The sequence below is a fragment of the Mustela nivalis genome (assembly GCF_964662115.1).
Source record: "Mustela nivalis genome assembly, chromosome: 9".
NCBI classification, from domain to species: domain Eukaryota; kingdom Metazoa; phylum Chordata; class Mammalia; order Carnivora; family Mustelidae; genus Mustela; species Mustela nivalis.
In genome coordinates, this window is record NC_139028.1 from 26,021,096 (window position 1) to 26,040,609 (window position 19,514).

Genomic DNA, 19,514 nt, shown 5'->3' on the forward strand with positions numbered 1-19,514 from the left:
GAAAGAAGACCGCCGGCAGGATACAACAGAGTGTAATTTCAGGACACTGGAGGTGAAGAGAGCATTGCAAAAGCTCCTTGATGGGAAAGGTGCTCACATGTAAAAGATAAGCTATCAGAACGCCACTAGAATTCTCAACAGTAAGTAAGGAAGTAAGAAAACATTTGCTCAATGCTTTAAAAATCACAAAAGCAGGGCTGCCTGGGTGGCTCAGTGCATCAAGCCTCTGCCTTCAGCTCAGGTCATGATCTCAGGGTCCTGGGATTGAGTCTCACAGCAGGCTCTCTGCTCAGCAAGGAGCCTGTTTCCCCTCTCTCTCTGCCTGCTTGTGACCTCTCTCTCTCTCTCTGTCAAATAAATAAATAAAATCTAAAAAAAAAAAAATCACAAAAGCAAAATTCCTTCTGATCTATACTTCTATATTCAGGAAAACTATCAGGGAATAAGGTCATGCAAGTTTTAGTTGTACCTGATCTCCAAATAATTTATACCATGTGCACCTCTTGCAGAAAGCTGCTAGAGGATGTTTTCCATCAAAACAAGGGAAGAAACCAACAAAGAGACAGACATGGAACCTAGTAAATGGAGGATACAATATAGAGAGGAAGGATGGAGGAGCCCGAAGCTAGGACACCAGGAGGAACAGGAAACAGAGGTATTACCTGATGTAAATGAGTACAAGAAGAAGAGAGTCATACTGCCGGCTGAGAGTCTGGGAGTGAATTAATGCCAGGAACTTAGAAAACTATGCAGAGGAAGAAGTGAGAATATTATTGAAATTCAAGCAAAACTGAAATTGTACAGAAAATAGGTAAGTACAAGCCCAGTGCCCTGCACAGCTCTGTGAACAAGGATTTCATGGTCATCACAGAGTGAACAGTACACTGTAATCTAATCAAGATTGTAAGTGTGTTTTGTTTGGCTGTAGAACAAAAAGGAAGGAGCTATGTGTGCATATATGCCTCCATGTCGGGGGTTAGGGAAGAGTGCCAGATAACCAGACAGTTCTGTTCCCAGTGGGAAGTCAATGGAAAATATCCACAACCGAAAATCAAGAAAAAGGACAGGTAAGTTATCTAGAAACATGGAAACAAGCAGCTAAGAGAGCCTAAAGTGAATGGCCTTGGGAAGTGGGAATGGGGAGTTGGGGGGAAGTGGGGCAGGGAACTGTTTCTCTTACAAGCCTTGTAGAACAATTTGACTTTTCGAGCTATACATGTTTGCTTAAAAACTTAAAAATAAAGGGATGCCTGGGTGGCTCAGTTCGTTAAGCAGCTGCCTTTGGCTCAGGTCATGATCCCAGGGTCCTAGGATTGAGTCCCGTATCAAGCGCCTTGCTCAGTGGGAAGCCTGTTTCTCTCTCTCCCTCTGCTTGCTGCTCTGCTTGCTTGTGCTCTCTTTCTCTCCATCAAACAAATGAAATCTTAGGGAAAAAAAAAACTTAAAAATATCATCTAAAAGGCATAAATTAATTTCAAATGTAATTAAATGAACAATTTAATTAAGAAAGCAACCTGTCTTCATATGTTTACTTACATATCACTTGATGTGTTGCTTGTACATAACATGGGTATTTCTAACTACAGAGATTTCACAGTTACTGTTTGCCAATCAGGTGAGATATTTTTATTTCCAAAAGTGTATTATTACTTTGTGAGCATCATGGTTACCCTTGGAGGCTAAAGTCCTTGACAGAACAACTTTGGAGAAACAGGATACTCAGATAGTCCCAGAGTGTCACATCACAATCATTAAATACAAAGAGAGAAGGATAGTTTTAATACAGAAAAGTCTGGCAGACATTGCCTTAACCAAAAGATCCAATTTAACATGACCAGTAATGGGAAAAAGAGCCTCATCTGGTCCCAGCATGATCCCTGAGAATACAGCATCATATATATAGCATTCCTATGAAAAATATTTGACTTGGGGACACCTAGGTGGCTCAGTTGATTAAGCATCTGCTTTTGGCTCAGGTCATGATCTCAGGGTCCTGGGATTGAGTCCCACATTGGGCTCCTTGCTCAGCAGGGAGCCTGCTTCTCCTGTCTGCAGCTCCCCCTGCTTGTGCTCTCTTTTTCTGACAAATAAATAAAATCTAAAAAAACCCCAAAGGTTTAATCTGCATGCATCACGAGGTAACAATCAAACAAAACCGTACTGAGAGACATGGCATAAAACAACTAGACTTAGTACTTCAACAATTCCAATGTCACAAAAGACAAAAAGAAATGGAGGAACCTTCTAGATTAAGAGAGGCTAAAGAGATAGTATCACTAAATGCAAGGTGTGATTCCAGACTGGACTGACAGAGAGAGAGAGAAAAAAGCTGAAAGTATATTTTGAGGATAATTGAAAAGCTGAACATAAACTATGTATCAGATCATCGCTTTCTGTCAATGTAAATTTCTTAAATAGATAATTTTAATATGGTTACCTAGGAGAATGTCCTTAGGCCTTAGGAGATATGTGTGTAAATATTTCTAGGAAAATGTGTTGCATGAATACATTAGTATCCTTGTTTCAAGCAATAAAGAAGTCTGTAGAATAAAGAGTGTTAACTCATTCTATATTTGACCACCGTCCATTGAGCCCTTATTATGCGCCAGCTGCTGCTGTGGGCACTGGGGATACAAGGGACCAATGTTCTCATTCCACCCACTTTCTAGTACCTCTTTCCTTCTGTGGAAATTGCCCTTGGCTGCAGAGAACTGCTGGCTCAAAGTCATGTCTCCTTGACCATAGGCCGCCCACCAGTGTCAGGTCTGTATGGAGTACAGAAGCTGAGCCCTAACCCCCGGCCCAGAATCCCAGTTGAGGACAATTGTAAAGGGCCAGGTCAGTTCTAGAGCTGCCTGAGGCCCATAGGGCTATATGGTGTGGTGGCTCAGCATTTCCCTCTACCCCCTCCTGCTTCCCTTACAGGTGCTGTTTCGGAAAGCAACCCCAGTTAACCTCCCTCTGAGAGTCTGTTTCCTGGGGAACCTGACCTAAGATGCTAACCAAATTACTGTGCAAATTAGAAAGCATGAAGAAGCAAATATGAGATGTGATGGGGTCGGGGGACAGTGGGGGGAAGAACAAGGTGGATGCAGGCTCCAGGCTGTCCGGCCAAGCGCAAGGAACTGTGAGCCGCAAGCAAAACCCCAAATATTTTTGCTCCAATTATAATCTTATGTCCCTTCCCAGCCTTTGCAAAATTTTCAAATAGAAAATATTTAACTACTGTCATTAGGCTGTCTTTTCGCTTCACTTTTACGATTTTTTTGCTTGGCTGGAGAGAGAAAGCCGGAGGCAAATGCTCAGATTCAAGCTTAAGGGGAAAAAAAGGCAAGATATCCCTTGCCCACTGCTCCCCCTCAACATCTCCTCCTCTTCCTATTTTTAAGTAAGAGGACAAAGCAGGCCAGCCTTGGCGCGTGGTTATTGATAATGGGTCTGTGAAAAGACCACCCATCCACCCTCTCTCCAGGGCCGGCTTTGTATCTAAAAAAAAAAGCCAATTAAATGAGAGCTGGAACACAGTGAGTGGCAGCTCTGGCTCTCTCCATCTCCATAATGACCACGCCTGGGGCACTAGAGAGAAAATGGAGAGTCCCTTGTAAGGGAAGACATGTCTCTCCTTAGAGCAGGTTATTATGCTTCCGTGATGGTTATGGGCAGAAGGAAACAGGGATGCTAATAATCCCGTGGTAGTCAGGTCCTCTCAGCTGGGTGCCTCTGCATCTTGGTGAAAGGGAGATCCTAGATTTGCAGACCCATTGTGATTCCTAATCCCCCAGCAGGGCCCCACATTAGCATCAAGGTGCTGATAGGATTGTAACTACCTTTTTTTGGGACAGAGATAGTGAGAGAGAGCACAAGCGGGGAGGCGCAGACTCCCTGCTGGGCAGGGAGGCTGCTGCTGCTGCTGATGGTAGTGGTGATGATGATGATGATGATGATGGTGATGATGGTGATGGTGATGATGATGATGGTGATGATGGTGATGGTGGTGATGGTGATGGTGATGATGATGACGGTGATGATGGGCTCCATCCCAGGACCCCAGGATCATAATAACCTGAGCCAAGGCAGATGCTTAACTGACTGAGTCAGCCAGGAACCCCTGGTAACTACCTTTTTAACATGTGCCTGTGGAAAAGGGTAACGGCTTTTCAACTCTGCGTATTCAGAAGAGTGAAGGCATCCAAAGAGGCAAAATGAATATCTATCATCCTAAAATTTTCTTCAGAAGTGAGGGTGGTAATTTGGGAATAAGAGACTAACCTCGAACCCAGGCCTGGTTTTTCCAGTGACAGATTCAAATTTCCATTTTTTTTTTTCCCCTCGATCACAGGATACCATGAGGTTAACATGAGATCCTGTGGGCAGTGACTCTCTTCCAGAAAACTCAGGACGCACCTGAGTGTCCAGGCAGCGGGGTCCCCAGATTTACACCTACTGGAGGGGAATAGACTTTATATGTCCTTCTCAAGGAGGGCCGTCCCGGTCAGGACCGTCCATCAGCGTGGCTTAAAATTGGCTCCGATGGTGCTTAATTTGTTGGGAGAGGAAAAGAATGCAGTGCATGATCTGAAAATCATTAAAACAGGGTTACCATTTTCCCTCATTGGTGCTTTTAAAGGATTTTAGAGTCCCCATGGGAGAGCAACTGGTGGATTTGTCTTGTAGGTCCGCCTCGTCCTGGGTTCAAGGGAGGCAAAGCTGATGCCACGGTAACATGGCCTCTCCTCACACCAGCACGTGGAGGGGGATTTGGCTTATGTTGTTATGAGGACCCAATGGGAAGCTATGCCAAGTGCTCACCACACCGCCCCGGGGAACACAGGAAGTACTCCAGAGGGGCCAGCCCCCGCCCCTGCTCCAGGAGCCAATTAACCGGGAACAGGCCCACCCCTAACTTCTCTGGGGGCCCCGGGCAAGGCAGGCAGCAAAGGAGCACTTGTTTCTGAACACTGGAAGTTTGGAGGAAGCTAATGAACTGTTAAATAAAGTATGGCCTGTTCTCTTACCCTAACAGATCTTTGCAGGGGTGACCTGAGGGCCTAGCACACGTTCAGAGCTCTCAGACTCCCTGGAGTTCTGCGCCAGAACATGGTGGGCCAGAGGTATTCCGGCTGATGCCAACCCCAGCCTGTGGCCTTCTGCCTTTTCTTATTTTTTAAGATTTTATTTATTTATTTGAGAGAGAGGGAGAACAAGCAGGGCAAGTGGCAGAGGGAGAGGGAGAAGCAGACTCCCCACCAAGCAGGGAACCCGAAGCAGGACTCGATCCTAGGACCCCAAGACCATGACTGGAGCCAAAGGGAGACACTCAACAGACTGAGCCACCCAGGCACTTCTCCCTTCCCTTTTCACTGCTGGTTCTGATCTTTGTCATGGGGTACCTGCCCACACATCTGGGATCTGTCCGTATTCCTTACAGACAGTCACTCTTTGGGCACCACTTGGTTCCAGAAATGCGTGCACCCCCAAAGGGTGACCTAAGAAAGAAGGTAGGGCAGGCCCCTGGGGAGGGTCTGGGAATGATTGGGAAGAGGACACTGGGGTAAGGGCACCTGATATGGGGTTCAGGCGGTCATAGCTTGGCCCATAGAGGCACCTCTCTCTGGAGAAGAGGTGCACCCCGGTGGGGTGGGCGTTCCCCAGAGCATAGGACACAGCTTGGGAACCCTACCTGCTGGGTGTCCCAGCTGCACTGGCCAGGGTTCCAGAGCATCGTCATCAAGACTGGACTTCAGGGAGTTCCATCCCATTTCCTCCTCTTTCTGGAGTATGATCTTGGGTAACTTACTTAACGTCTCTCTGCCAGATCTTTTCATCAACAAAATAGGAGTGGCGTAAGAATGCTTGCCTTGGGGTGCCTGGGTGGCTCAGTGGGTTAAAGCCTCTATCTTCGGCTCAGGTCATGATCCCAGAGTCCTGGGATTGAGCCCCGTGTCTGCCTCTCTGCTCGGCAGGGAGCCTGCTTCCCTTCCTCACTCTGTCTGCCTCTCTGCCTACTTGTGATTTCTGTCTGTCAAATAAATAAATAAAATCTTAAAAAAAAAAAAAAAAAGAATGCTTGCCTTGCAGTATTGTTACAAGGGCTCAATGAGTTAATATGGGCAAAAGCACTCACAAATGTGCAGACTCTAAGTCCTAACTGTCATTCATGAATCCCTCTTTTTTTATTGGTTGTCTGATCTGGTCCCACCCCAATAGCCTATATCCCACTTCTGCCTGGCAGAAAGGAAGAGAGAAAGGAAACATACAATGATTTCATAAGTTGCCTTCTAATGTGCCCCAAGTTGTGAATATAGGTTTGGGATGTTTTGTTTCTTGGCGGTTTTGGAGGACATTTGAATAAAGGCTCAGTCTGCCCAAAGGGACTCTGGTGTATTTAAATATAAAACTCCTCATAAAGGAGGACCCAGAGCCCAACATGCTGGCTTGCTGGAAGTAGATGGTGGAGTATTTTCTCCATATCTTTTTGTACCCAGGAGATTCCCATCTGTTGGGGCACATTAAAGTTTTGTCCAGTTTGAAGGCAGAGGAGGTGTTGAAATGATTTTTCTTCTAATTGTGGTAAAACACACATAATGGAAAACGGAACCATTTTATCCATTTTTCAGTGTACGATCTGGGTAGTGAGCACATTTACATTGTTGTACAACAGCTCTCCAGAACATTTTCATCTTGCAAAACAGAAGTTGGGCACCCGTTAAATAACAACTTCCTAGTCCTTCCTCCCCGGCGCCTGGCCACCCCTCGCCTACTTTCCGTCTCTGTGCGTTTGACAGCTCGAGGTACTTCATGCAACTGGAATCATACAGTAATTGTATGTTTGCAACTGCCTTAGTTTCATCAACGTAATGTCCTCAAGGTTCATCCAGGTTGTGGCCCGTGACCTGACGGGATTTCCAGTCTCTTTCTAGCCTGGGGTTGGTACGCGGAAACTTTTGGACAAGTGAGAAATGGAGGGGGTAGAATGGACCAGTCAGCTCCAGAATCCGGGTGAGAGATGGATCCCAGGGTTTTGTTTCCCTCGTGGAAACCCGACCCTGGCCCCATAACACCCATGGGTTTGGCACCTGGTAACACCTGCGTTATTAGGGCACGCATCATTTTGGGATGGTTTCTCAGATTTATCCGCGCAGGTTGGCAAGGAAAACACAGAACCACAGGTATTAATTTCATGGAAATTTAAAGGAGTTCTACTGACATTTTTTTTTTTTTAAGATTTTATTTATTTATCAGAGAGAGAGTGGGGGAGAGAGCAAGCACAGGCAGACAGAATGGCAGGCAGAGGCAGAGGGAGAAGCAGGCTCCCTGCCGAGCAAGGAGCCCGATGTGGGACTCGATCCCAGGACGCTGGGATCATGACCTGAGCCGAAGGCAGCTGCTTAACCAACTGAGCCACCCAGGCGTCCCTCTACTGACATTTTAATCATTCTCCATCTCCTACTAGGCTAGAGAAGGCTTTTGTCAAATCCAGAAAACTGCAAATGAATGCTGAATTCAGGGGCAGTGCCTGAAATTATTTTCAACCTTCAAATCATAGTGCATTTCAATTCCTTTGTCAGTACGTTCCTTTGTACGTTCGCTTGAAATGTGTTGGCCAAGACTGCCTGAAGGGGGCCAAGGCCTCCTGGACTCCTGTCTCTGTGGGAATCTGGCCTCCGACACCTTGCCTTAGTGAGCTTGTCACTGGTTTGTTGTTTTTTCCAGATGGACTGTGAAGGCAGGAATCACACATTCGTGTTTATTCTCCCCCCTTCCATGGTGCTCTCTTCAGCTGACAAACACGTTTGTAAAAAAAATTTAAAGTCAATTTAATTAACATATAATGTATTATTGGTTTCAGAGGTAGAGTTCAGTGATTCATGAGTTGCATATAACACCCTGCGCTCAGGACATCACGTGCCCCCCCTTAATGTCCATCACCCAGTTACCCCATCCCCCACCCAACTCCCTCTAGCAACCCTGTTTATTCCCTATAATGAAGAGTCTCTTATGATTTTGCCTCCCTGTTTTCATCTTATTTTAGTTTTCCTTCCCTTCCCCTATGTTCATCTGTTTTGTTTCTTAAATTTCACACACGAGTGAAATAATATGGTACTTGTCTTTCTCTGACTTATTTCACTTAGCATGATACCCTCTAGTTCTATCCACGTCATTGCGAATGGCAAGATTTCATTCTTTATGATGGCTGCGTACTAGTCCATTACACACACACACACACACACACACACACACATCTTCTTTATCCATTCACCTGTCGATGGACATTTGGGCTCTTTCCATATTTTGGCTGTTGTGGACATTGCTGCTATAAACATTGGGGTACACGTGCCCCTTCGAATCGCTGTTTGTATCCTTTGGATAAATATCTAGTAGTACAACTTCTAGGTCATAGGGTAGTTCTATTTTTAACTTTGCAAGTTAGTTTGAGAATTGCTACACCAGTTTGCATTCCCACCAACAGTGTAAGAGGGTTCCCCTTTCTCCACATCTTCACCAACATTGAAAAACACATTTTTTTTGGTAAATGACTGACTAACTGGATAGCTGGCTGCGTAACTAACACAATTTGTAAAATGCTTTAACATTATAATTGTCATAATGCTATACTGCTAATAGGATAGAAATGCTCCTTTTTGCTGATTTGGAATTTTCCTTGAGGTCAGTTGCTTAGGAATTCACTAATGGATGCTGGAATCCTGGAAATAGGACTTAATAGGGTATACTGAAGGCAATGGGAAATGTCATCATTCAAGAAGGAGGAAGTAGGAACATAAATTATTTTCATGATCATTTCATGATTCATTCATACGCTTTCTCACAGCATCATTTACTTAACTGGTTCTTACTGGGCGCCCATGATTGTTTACGTCATTGTGCGCTGGCACAGAAGAGACTGCAAAGATGATTGGACGTTAACGATTCAAATCTGCAGTTGGAGCCTTCTAGGAGAGGAGACAGGATACAAGTGATAGGATACAGTGTACAAATATAGAAGGCCCAAGGAAGGTATAAATACTTGCTGTGAAGTATAGAGAAAGAGAAGCTAGTGTTGGCCGTGGGGGGAGAGGAGGGAAGGATCAGAAAAGCCTTTATGAAAGGCAGAGCATTAAAAGGACCGCTAGGCTCTCTAAAGTGTGGGCGAGCAAGGACTGGAGCCAAGGTTAGAAGGTGAGAACAAGCAGAGTAGGGCACAAGGAACAGAGGACGTCTGCTCGCTGAAATGTTTGTGAAGACAAAGAACTAAGGCAGGGCACGGATACCTGATGCTCAGCCCGCAGGCTGCCTGCTCCGACTGCCACCTCCTAGAGAGGTATTTTAATATGCCCTATGGTATTTAATGGAAACACGAATATGTGCAGTAGAAGACCTGGGCTCGGCTGAAGTAAACTGGGCTCAGAGAAGTTAAGTAACTTGCCTACGATCACACAGCTAGACAGTAGATCCTTATATGACATGTTTGAACTGCATGGGTCCACTTCTGTGTGGATTTTTTTCATGAGTACAGTTTTCTTTTTTAAGGTTTTGTTTATTTGACAGAGAGAGAGAGATCACAAGTTGGCAGAGAGGCAGGTAGAGAGAGGGGGAGGCAGGCTCCCCATTGAGAAGAGAGTCTGATGTGGGGCTCGATCCCACAACCCTGAGATCATGACCTGAGCCGAAGGCAGAGGCTTAACCCACTGAGCCACTTAGGCGCTCCGAGTATTTTTTTTTTTTTTTTTGATAACTGCATTTTCTTTCTGTAGCTTACTTTAAGAATACTATATAATGCATACAATATACAAAATATGTACCAATTGTTCATGTTATTGGTAATGCTTCTGCATCAACAGCAGGCTATTGCTAGTCAAGTTTTGGGGGAGGCAAAAATTATACAGGGGGCGCTTGGGTGTCTCAGTGGGTTAAGCCTCTGCTTTCAGCTCAGGTCATGATATCAGGGTCCTGGGATCCAGCCCCGCATCGGGCTCTCTGCTCAGCAGGGAGTCTGCTTCTCCCCCTTTTGCTGCCCCTCACCCCCGCTCTCTTGCTCTTGCACATTCTGTCTCTCTCAAATAAATAAACTCTTTAAAAAAAAAAGTTATACAGGAATTTTCAACTGCATAAGAGGTCAGTTCCTCTAACCCTCACATTGCTCAGGGTTATCTGGTACAGAAATTATATAATAAACCAAAAAACATTAAAAGGTCATTATAGCAAATAGCATTTTATAGAAATTTTAATATGCGAAAGTCTACGTCCCAATCCTTGTTGTTGGTTTGATAATACCAAGAGCTGGTGCCTAACCCTGCCTCTTTACCCACGTGATATGTTCCGTGCCTGATCTTTTCCCCTCCTCCCAACAACACATGAAGTCAGTACTATTATTAGTGTGCTCATCTGACAGATAAGGAAATCAAAATTGGAAAGGTGAAGTCACTTGGCCAAAATCACATGGTGAGTAAATAACAGTGAGGATTTGAACAGGTTCAGTTGACTCCAAAGCTTAGAAACTATGGATAAACCAAGTGCATTCAACCAATAAATACTTTCTGAGTTTTAATTCTGTTTACACACTGTGCTCAACTCTGGGGATGCAGGCTGGCGAGGCACTCATCATCGTACAGGCACGTAGATAAATTATTACCGTGTGATTGTGTGATTGCCCTGCACTGGGTTTCAAGCTCCCATCCACCGTTTCTGTGCTTCCTTCTTTCCTCTCTCGTGAGGGGGGGGGGAGGGGGGGGGCTTTGATTGGAGAGATAAGGACTTCCTGAATTTAACAACTGCCCTGTAGCAATTTCTTGTTACGGGTGATAAGAACCCAACTTCAACTAGCTTAAGAAACAAAGGCGATGTGTTGCTCTCCAAACTGGAAAATCCAGGCACCACCTACCTTCAGGCAAGGTTAGCACTAGATCTCAAGCAAAAGAGACTCTCTCTACATCTCTTTCTGTGCCTTTCTCTTTATGAACTTTTTTCTCAGTTAGTCCCACAGAATGACAGGATGGCCACAGGCTACTCTGGGTTTATATCCAAGCAGCTTAGAACCATCTGGTGGAGAACAACATTGGATTACCAATAGGTCACACCGAGTCACAAGTGTGTCACACCCATTGACCTTGAGGGGGTCTTTGTGTGACCCAGACGATGGCCAGGGTATGTAATATTCCCATTGCTCTAGCTCGGTTCAGGAAAACTATACATGTCCACTATACTACATGTCAGAGTTATGCTAATAGGTTAGAAATATTATCAACAACAGAAATAACTGAAAAAAAAAATCCTTATAAATCCACTGTATTTCCATCTGTGAGAATCAAATGGCCTGAGTAATTTTTACAAGTCCATTATTCAGTTTATTTTGTTGTGGACCCCATTCTAGAGGACGGCCCCCCAAGAGTAGGTACAGAAGCCTACTGCCACCCCTCCAGTGTGTCCTAGAGCAGTCAGGGTCATAAGCTTCCCTTTCAGGTTCCATGATGGAGTCAGGGCCCTCAAAGAGAGGACAGAGGGACGGCCAAGATGGAGAAGATTGTCTGGGGAGGAGAGGAAAGAGATAGATCAACAGGAATTTCTACAGTCCCTCTACTCAGTTTATCTAGAAGTAAACTGATGGGAAAACCCAGGAAAACTTTATCAAGAGGTCCTGGACCACATGTGGCTTGGGAGAGGCTGGCAGGAAGATTGTTGTATTCTTTTAAAAAGATTATTTATTTATTTATTTATTTGAGAGAGAGCATGAGTGAGGAGAAGGTCAGAGAGAGAAGCAGACTCCCCGTGGAGCTGGGAGCCCGACGCAGGACTCGATTATGGTCCTGGGATCATGACCTGAGCCGAAGGCAGTCGTCCAACCAACTGAGCCACCCAGGCGTCCCAGATTGTTGTATTTTTAGAACTGGTAACACTGAGTCCCTGTCCAGGTGTTGCAGACGAGGAAGGATGTGAAAGGCACTGAGACCGGGTTCAGAGGTGGGCTGGGGGCGGCATGTTGAGCCAAACTCATTTTGAAGAATGAGTTAAGGATATGGGGGCTTTTCAGGTAGAAAGACCTTTTTCTTTAATTAAAAAACGTTACTAAAGTGTAATGAACATAGAGTTACACTTGTTTCAGGTGTAGAGTGCAAGGATTCAGCACTTCAACACATTTCTCAGTGCTCCTCCGTCTCTTGATCTATTTACCCATTCTCCCCTACCCGCCTCTCTGCTGGTGGGTGACCACCCGTTTGTTCTCTGTATCTAAGAGTCTGGTTTTTTGTTTGGCTCCCTTTTGTGTATGCTCATTTGGATTGTTTCTTAAATTCCGCACATAACTGAAATCTTAAGGCATTTGTCTTTCTCCGTTGACTTCTCTCACTTAGCATTTGTACCCTCTGTTGCAAATAGCAAGATCTCATGCTTTTTCATGACTGAGAAATATTCCACAGTGTACGGATACCTCTTCTGTATCCACAAACGTATGGATGGACAGCTAGGTTGCTTCCTTACCGTGGCTCTTGTAAATAACGCTGCAATAACCACGGTGGGGGGCGGTGCATAGCTTTTCCAATGAGCGTTTTTGGTAGCGTTTTTTGGGTAGATACCTGGTAGTGAAATTACTGGATTGCGTGACAGTTTTATTTATTGTTTTTTGAGGAGCCTCCATACTGTTTTTCACAGTGGCTGCCCCAGTTTACATTCCCACCAATAGTGCACAAGGATTTTTTTCTCCACGTCCTTGCCAACATTTGTTTCTCATCTTCCTGATTCTAGTCCTTCTGGCAGGTGTGAGGGGATACCTCGCTGCGCTTCTCATTTGCATTTCCCCGATGATGAATGACGTTGAGCATTTTTTCTGGTTTTCTTCCCTGGCCAAAATCTCCTTTTTTTTTTTTTTTTTTTTTTAAAGATTTTATTACCTGAGAAGGGAGAGAGAGAGAACAAGCAGGGGGAAGGGACAGAGGGGAAGGAGAAGCAGACACCCTGCTGAGCACGAAGCTCTCGTGGGTCTCGATCCCAGGACCCTGGGATCATGACTGAAGCCCAAGGCAGATGCTTAACTGATTGAGCCACCCAGGCAGTCCCCAGGCATAAAATCTTAATAGCATGAGCAGTAATTGTGATTTAGTGACGTTAAGAATTTTAAAAATTTCTTTACAACCAATCATCCTATGGAGGTAAACCCTATCTCCCAGCAACAGACAATGTTTGTAGCTTAAGGGCAAGGAAGAGCTGAGCTAGAGCTGCACTATTTTAAGTTTCTCCCCTTTAACAGTAAGTAACAGGAATGTATTTCTCCGTCTCACTTCAAACATTGCACCATCACCCCTCCTCCTACCTCCAAACCTACCACAACTTCCCTTCAAGTGCAACAGTGGAGGACTGAGGAAAGAACGTCAGCCTTCGAGTCAGCCCAAACTGGGTCTGTACATTGGTCTCCCCATTTGTTAGTTTGTAATTCTAAGCAGGTCTTTTTGCTTCTTAGGTCTCCGTTTTCTGATCTGTAACTTGGGAATGATACCACGGACGGGATGGCTGGGAAAACGGAGCGCGATGGTGCATGTGGAAAACCTCGCTCTTACAAGGTACCAATCTATTTTACTCTGTGTGCCTCCCGCGTTCCTGAAACACGTCAAAAAAGCAACCCAGGACAAGGCCAGGCCATCCTGGGTATACAGGTGGGGTGTGCGGGCGCTCAAGCAGTCCCAGCATGCAAACTTGAAATCTGCCAGACACCAATGAACTAGCCGTCAGTTAGCTCTTAAACATGTCCTCCCCCTTCTAAGGGATACTGGAGAATAGAAAGCCCCACTCCACACCGATACTGATATGCAGACCCTGAGGTCAAATGCGGATGGACACTTGAGGTTAAAGCCGTATTCAAATTTAATCTGGAGCACCTGGGTGGCTCAGTGGGTTAAGCCGCTGCCTTCAGCTCAGGTCATGATCTCAGGGTCCTGGGATCGAGTCCCACATCGTGCTCTCTGCTCAGCGGGGAGCCTGCTTCCCTCTCTCTCTCTGCCTGCCTCTCTGCCTACTTGTGATCTTTCTCTATCGAATAAATAAATAAAATCTTTAAAAAAAAATTTAATCTGAAACGAAGATGAAGCTTCTTTGAGATGATCAGTGTTAGTGTGAAGACGATGATTCTATTTTCAGACTTTGAATCAGCCCGCCTGCCTCCAGTCCCCTCTCCTTCCACTCCAGCCTACACACCGCTGCCCTGTTCGTCTTCTTCCTCCCCTCCCGCTGCAAACCCCTCCCTTCTGATGGGATGTGCTATCCGCGCCCTCCTCACCACAGCTAGCTAATATTATCAACATGGCACCTTACCAGTTTCTTGATTTAGCTCACACAGTCCTTCCTGCCAAAAACCCTCCTCTCTCCTTTCCATTTATCTGTCATCAAGCCCTTCAACATTCAGCTGGCTCTTCAGCCCCTGAGTGGTGTTTCCAGCAGGCAACACTCTAAGTGAACTCCTGAGCTACTGTAACCATTTAGCGAGGACTGTCTTTATCTTCACATGTGTACACAGTCTCCCCGACTAAACAATCAATTTCTAAAATGCAGGAACTAGGTCTATTACAGGCGTGCATTTGCATCATCAGTGACTTGCACATTGTGTATAAAAATATTTTAATAAAAACTAGATTCACACGCAACTTTGGAAGGAGCTCATCTATTGCCTAAATAAAGGTTTATGTGCACTGACATTTAAGTCACATGAAGGCAGGGGAGAAAGACAAGGATAAGAATAAAATTGTGATGAAAATTCGAACTAAGGATCTGCTCAGGGTACCTGGGGCTCATTGAAAATCTGCTCTGCAGCATGTGCTTTTCAGTATTCTTCGGCAAAAGTGTACTAGGTAGTGACCTCCTCCCAGCCACACTGCAAAGGGACACTGCCTCCTTGATTTGTCCCCAGTGAGTAACAGAATCTGGTCTAAAATAGACTCCACCTTCATTAGACAAATTGCAATAGATAAATTAGATAAATCACAATATTTAAGGACCAAAGAAAAACAAAGAAGGACTCAGCCCGCACCCTGAATGAGAACTCGATGCAGCTTTCTAGATAGCAAAGTGAGGCTCAAGTAGAAACACCTGTAGATTTGAGACTGGACAGGGAGGCTGCCACAGGAAGTTCTAGTCCCACCACCCTGCGGACATGGTGAGACTCACTGGGGTCCAGACAGCATTTGGCTTGATGTTCGGCCTCTTTGTTGTTTTGTTTTTTTTTTTCAAGTTCTCTCAAGGTTCTGTGGTTTGTGCTCTTCCTATTCATGTTGGGGCTGATGTTTTTTCAAGCCCTAACTGGTAAGTTCTCACTCCTGGCTGCAGAGGAGATCCGATTGGGCGACTGAACCTGTGTTTGATCAAGGTCAAGGGTTGATCAAGCTGATCTGGTTCCCATTTGTCCTGCATCACCCCACACACCTCTGTTCTGAGACGTTCAGGATGACCTTCCCTTAGAGAATCGCTGTCCGGTTACAGACTCTTCATTTTTGTTCCCCCAATTCTATATGTTCATTTTTCCAAGGTTTCATTTTTTAATTTGAGAGACACTCACAGAGCATGAGTGGGGGGAAGGGCAGAGGGAGAGGGACAAGCAGACTCTGTGCAGAGCAGAGAGCCCAATGCAGGGCTCAATCCCAGGACCCGGAGATCATGACCTGAGCCAAAGGCAGATGCTTAACCGACTATACTTTTGTTCATTTTATTTTTTTATTTTTATTTATTTATTTATTTTTAATTTATTTGTCAGAGAGAGAGGGAGAGAGAGCGAGCACAGGTGGACAGAATGGCAGACAGAGGCAGAGGGAGAAGCAGGCTCCCTGCCAAGCAAGGAGCCCGATGTGGGACTCGATCCCAGGACGCTGGGATCATGACCTGAGCCGAAGGCAGCGGCTTAACCAACTGAGCCACCCAGGCGTCCCGACTTTTGTTCATTTTAAACATAATGTCTCTGCAGAGGATTTACGTCCAGGCACTGGGCTTGGGGAGATATTTGCTGCCCGCTTTGCTGGTTTGCACAGAAAGGATTCTCTCTCTAATCTCTTTATTTCATATCTTAGATCTTAATAGTCTTCCACATTAATCTTCAAGGTAATCTTCATTACCTCGCTTGTCATCATGATAGGAGTGGGACGAACATTTTCCTCTCTTTCAAGAAGAGTTGCTGCCTGTTTGAAATACCTACGGAAAAAGTTCTCATTTTGGCGTACTCGGATCCTCATCACCGCCCTCCGACTCCCTTTCTAGGTCACCTCTTTAATCCCCACAAATTCAGCTTTAAACCCAATCTCCTGACAGCCGTAGAGCGGCATTGTGACTGCCTTACGTGCGTTCCCATAGCACAGCTTGCTAGCTGCGAGCTAAGATCCACATGGGAAGCTCAGAATTATAATATAAAGGCACAGATACATGCTAACTTTTACGGAATGAACTCTGAAGTAGGATGGGGAACAAGGGGGGAGCTGAAGTCATAGAAAACAAAACTCCAAGAAGAACGCACTTAAGAAAGGATTCCAAAAGATAAACCAGCAAAACTGTGAAAACACACACCCATCCTCCTTCATATGCACTGTTTGCAATGCTAAAGACTGGAGATACCACAGCTCCAGTAGGTTGGCTGATCTGTGGTTCATCTACAGAATGGAATACTAATCAACTGTTAAACAGAAGGAGAAACTCTTTCTCTATTCACCTTTAGAATAATTTCCACTAAACACTGTTCATTGAAAACTGCATGGTTCAGGGAAGCCTGGATGGCTCAATTGATTAAGCATCTGCCTTCAGCTCAGGCCGTGCTCCCAGGGTCCTGGGATCAAGTTCTATGTCCAGCTCCCTGCTCAGTGGGGAAGCTGCCCCTCCAGCTCTCTGCTCTCCTACTCCCTGCTTGTGCTTGCTCTAACTCTTGCACACTCTCTCTCAAATACGGTAAAATCTTTTTTAAAACCCTGCAAGGTTCAGAAGAATGTGTAATATACTACATTTTATCTAAGAAAGGTGGATAATACAAATATGTACCTTTTGGCTTATATTTCTAAAATAAAAACCAGTGGAAGGACACACTAGTAAGTAAAAAACTGGTTAACTTCAGGGAGATGAAAGACAGGAATGGAAACTAGACTTCTCTGAATGTACCTATATTAGTTGTCAATTACTGCATCACAGATTATTCCAGAAGCTTAGTGGTTTGAAATAAGAATACATTTTTATTCTGTCACATACCTTCTGAGAGTTGGGGACTCAGAGCAGCTTGGGTGGTTGTGGTTCATGGTATCTTAAGAGACAACAGTCAAGATGTTGGTCTGAGTTTCGTCAAAAGGTCTGACTGGGTGAGAGGCTCCACCACACAATGGTTCCCTCACGTGGTTGTTGGCAGGAGGGAGGCTTCAATTTCTCAACACCTGGACCTCATCTCTGCATAGGGTTGCTTGAACCTCCTCATCATGGGGAAGCCAGTGTCCTCTAATGCAAGTTATCCAGAAAGAACAGAGGAACTGTAATGCCTCTTATGAGCTAGTCTTTTCTTTTTTAGGTTTTTTTTTTTTTTAAAGATTTTATTTATTTATTTGACACAGAGAGAGAGATCACAAGTAGGCAGAAAGTGAGGGGGAGCAGGCTCCCAGAGAGCCCGATGGGGGGCTTGATCCCAGGACCCTGAGATTATGACCTGAGCTGAAGGCAGAGGCTTAACCCACTGAGCCACCCAGGTGCCCCTCTTATGAGCGAGCCTTTGACGTCACACACGGCCATTTATATTTTACTTTGTTTGTTAGAAGCAAGATACTGATACTCAAGGGGGGTGTGGCTGGGACCTTTTAAAGGGTGTGTTAAAGCATTTGTGGGCATATTTTAAATCAACACAGTATCTAATTTTAAACATTTGAATTTGGAACCATATTAATGTCTTCTATAATTACAAAAGGAAATTTGTATTTAGGAATACAATTCCTAAACATTGAGAGCAAAATGAAAGAAATGAATGTACACCAAGTTGAGGGTTTAAACACAGAGATAGATAGGGGCACCTGACTGGCTCAGTCGATGGGACTCGTGACTCTTGGTCTTAGGGTTGTGAGTTCAAACGCTATGTTGGGCATGGAGCTTAGTTAAAAGAAAAAAAAATAATAAACAGAGATAGATAGTAATTATTTCAAGTATTTTAGAACAGAATAAGTCATACAATCCTGAAAGAATCTATCCAAAGGATAAAAAGAATAATAAAGAAATCTTACGTTGTTTTCAGTAATTATAACATCAGTATCTATATTTTGAAACTGTCAAGTACATACACATATATATTTAAGAACATGTATTCTTTTTATACACTGTATGTATTATATATGCTATATTAGTATTATCCTGAGACTATTAAGTGTGTGTATATACCAGGATACATTAAATAATTATGTTAATATATTTAGGATCTGAGCTGTTTAGCATAAGGGGAGAGATATAAATATAGAATTGAATGAATCAAATGGAAAATTCCATAATCTTAAATTTGATTTGAAGAGTATGTATGATACATTTTCTTTAAAACAACAACAACAACAACAACATTATTTCTTTGCTCTGTTTACTGCAAAGGTCTGGAAACCATGACTAACCCCCAAATAATGAGCATCCGACACCCAGACTGTGTTCTCTAAATTGGATTTCGAACTAAAAGGAACCATGTCTTCTTGGATAAATGCGGATATCAAGGCTGGGACGGGAAATATCAAAGGGCAGCCTGGGACATTCTGTGGGTCAGGCAGGCAAACAAGCTGTCAGAGATTGCAGGGCATGTGTCAAAAAGATCTAAGAACCCACTTGAATGAGTCCCACTGGCCAAAGAGGAAAGAATGTGAACATTATAGCAATGATGATACAATACCATGTCAAATATATTAAAATCTGTGAGTTCAAAATGATACTAAAAAAAATGTGATTACTTTTGGAAGATGCTTAGAAACCAACTGGTTATTTTGAAAAGTGGTGAAGGAGAAAACGGGAGGCACACAAAGAAGTCTTCTGCTCTGTCGAGGCTACAGCTCAGGAATTTCAGCAAAAGAAATGCTACAACCAGAATCTGACCATTTTGCAACTGCTCATGAAACGCGGGTCCGATCTGGGACCCGAGCTGGAAGTCCACGGGGCAGGCAGTTGGGAAGGGAGGACGGATGTCCGTTGCAGCAGAAGCCAGGAAGAGGGCCCGAAAGCTACAGCAATTCTGGTCTCTGATGTTGACGGTAAGGGTGTCCCACCGAAGCCAGGGCTTCTGGCGTGGGACATGCATGCGCGCTCATGCGTGCGTGCGCGCACACACACACACGCCCAGGCAGTGGAGAGGCTGAAAGAGTATGGGGCAGGATGGGGGGGGGGTTGGGGGGGGGCCCTGCAGGCGTGGCTGCTCTCTCCTGGCAATGAGGGGAGCTCAGGGACATGACACGTGGGTGTGAGATAATGGGTCCTGCTTCCGTTCACACCCACTCCCCCCGCCACAGCAATCTCCCTCGCATCCCATCTTCACCAGGAACACACAGGAAAACTAGTCCCTG

At 44.7% G+C, this 19,514-nt stretch overlaps 1 long non-coding RNA gene across 1 annotated transcript; it reads left to right on the forward strand.

Moving 5' to 3' along the window:
- The first annotated feature begins 797 nt into the window (after positions 1-797).
- Positions 798-18,966, forward strand: LOC309841039. Its single transcript, XR_014298907.1, has 3 exons — positions 798-1,067; positions 13,448-13,547; positions 18,562-18,966. It is a non-coding gene; the product is annotated as an uncharacterized lncRNA (long non-coding RNA).
- Positions 18,967-19,514: the final 548 nt, after the last annotated feature.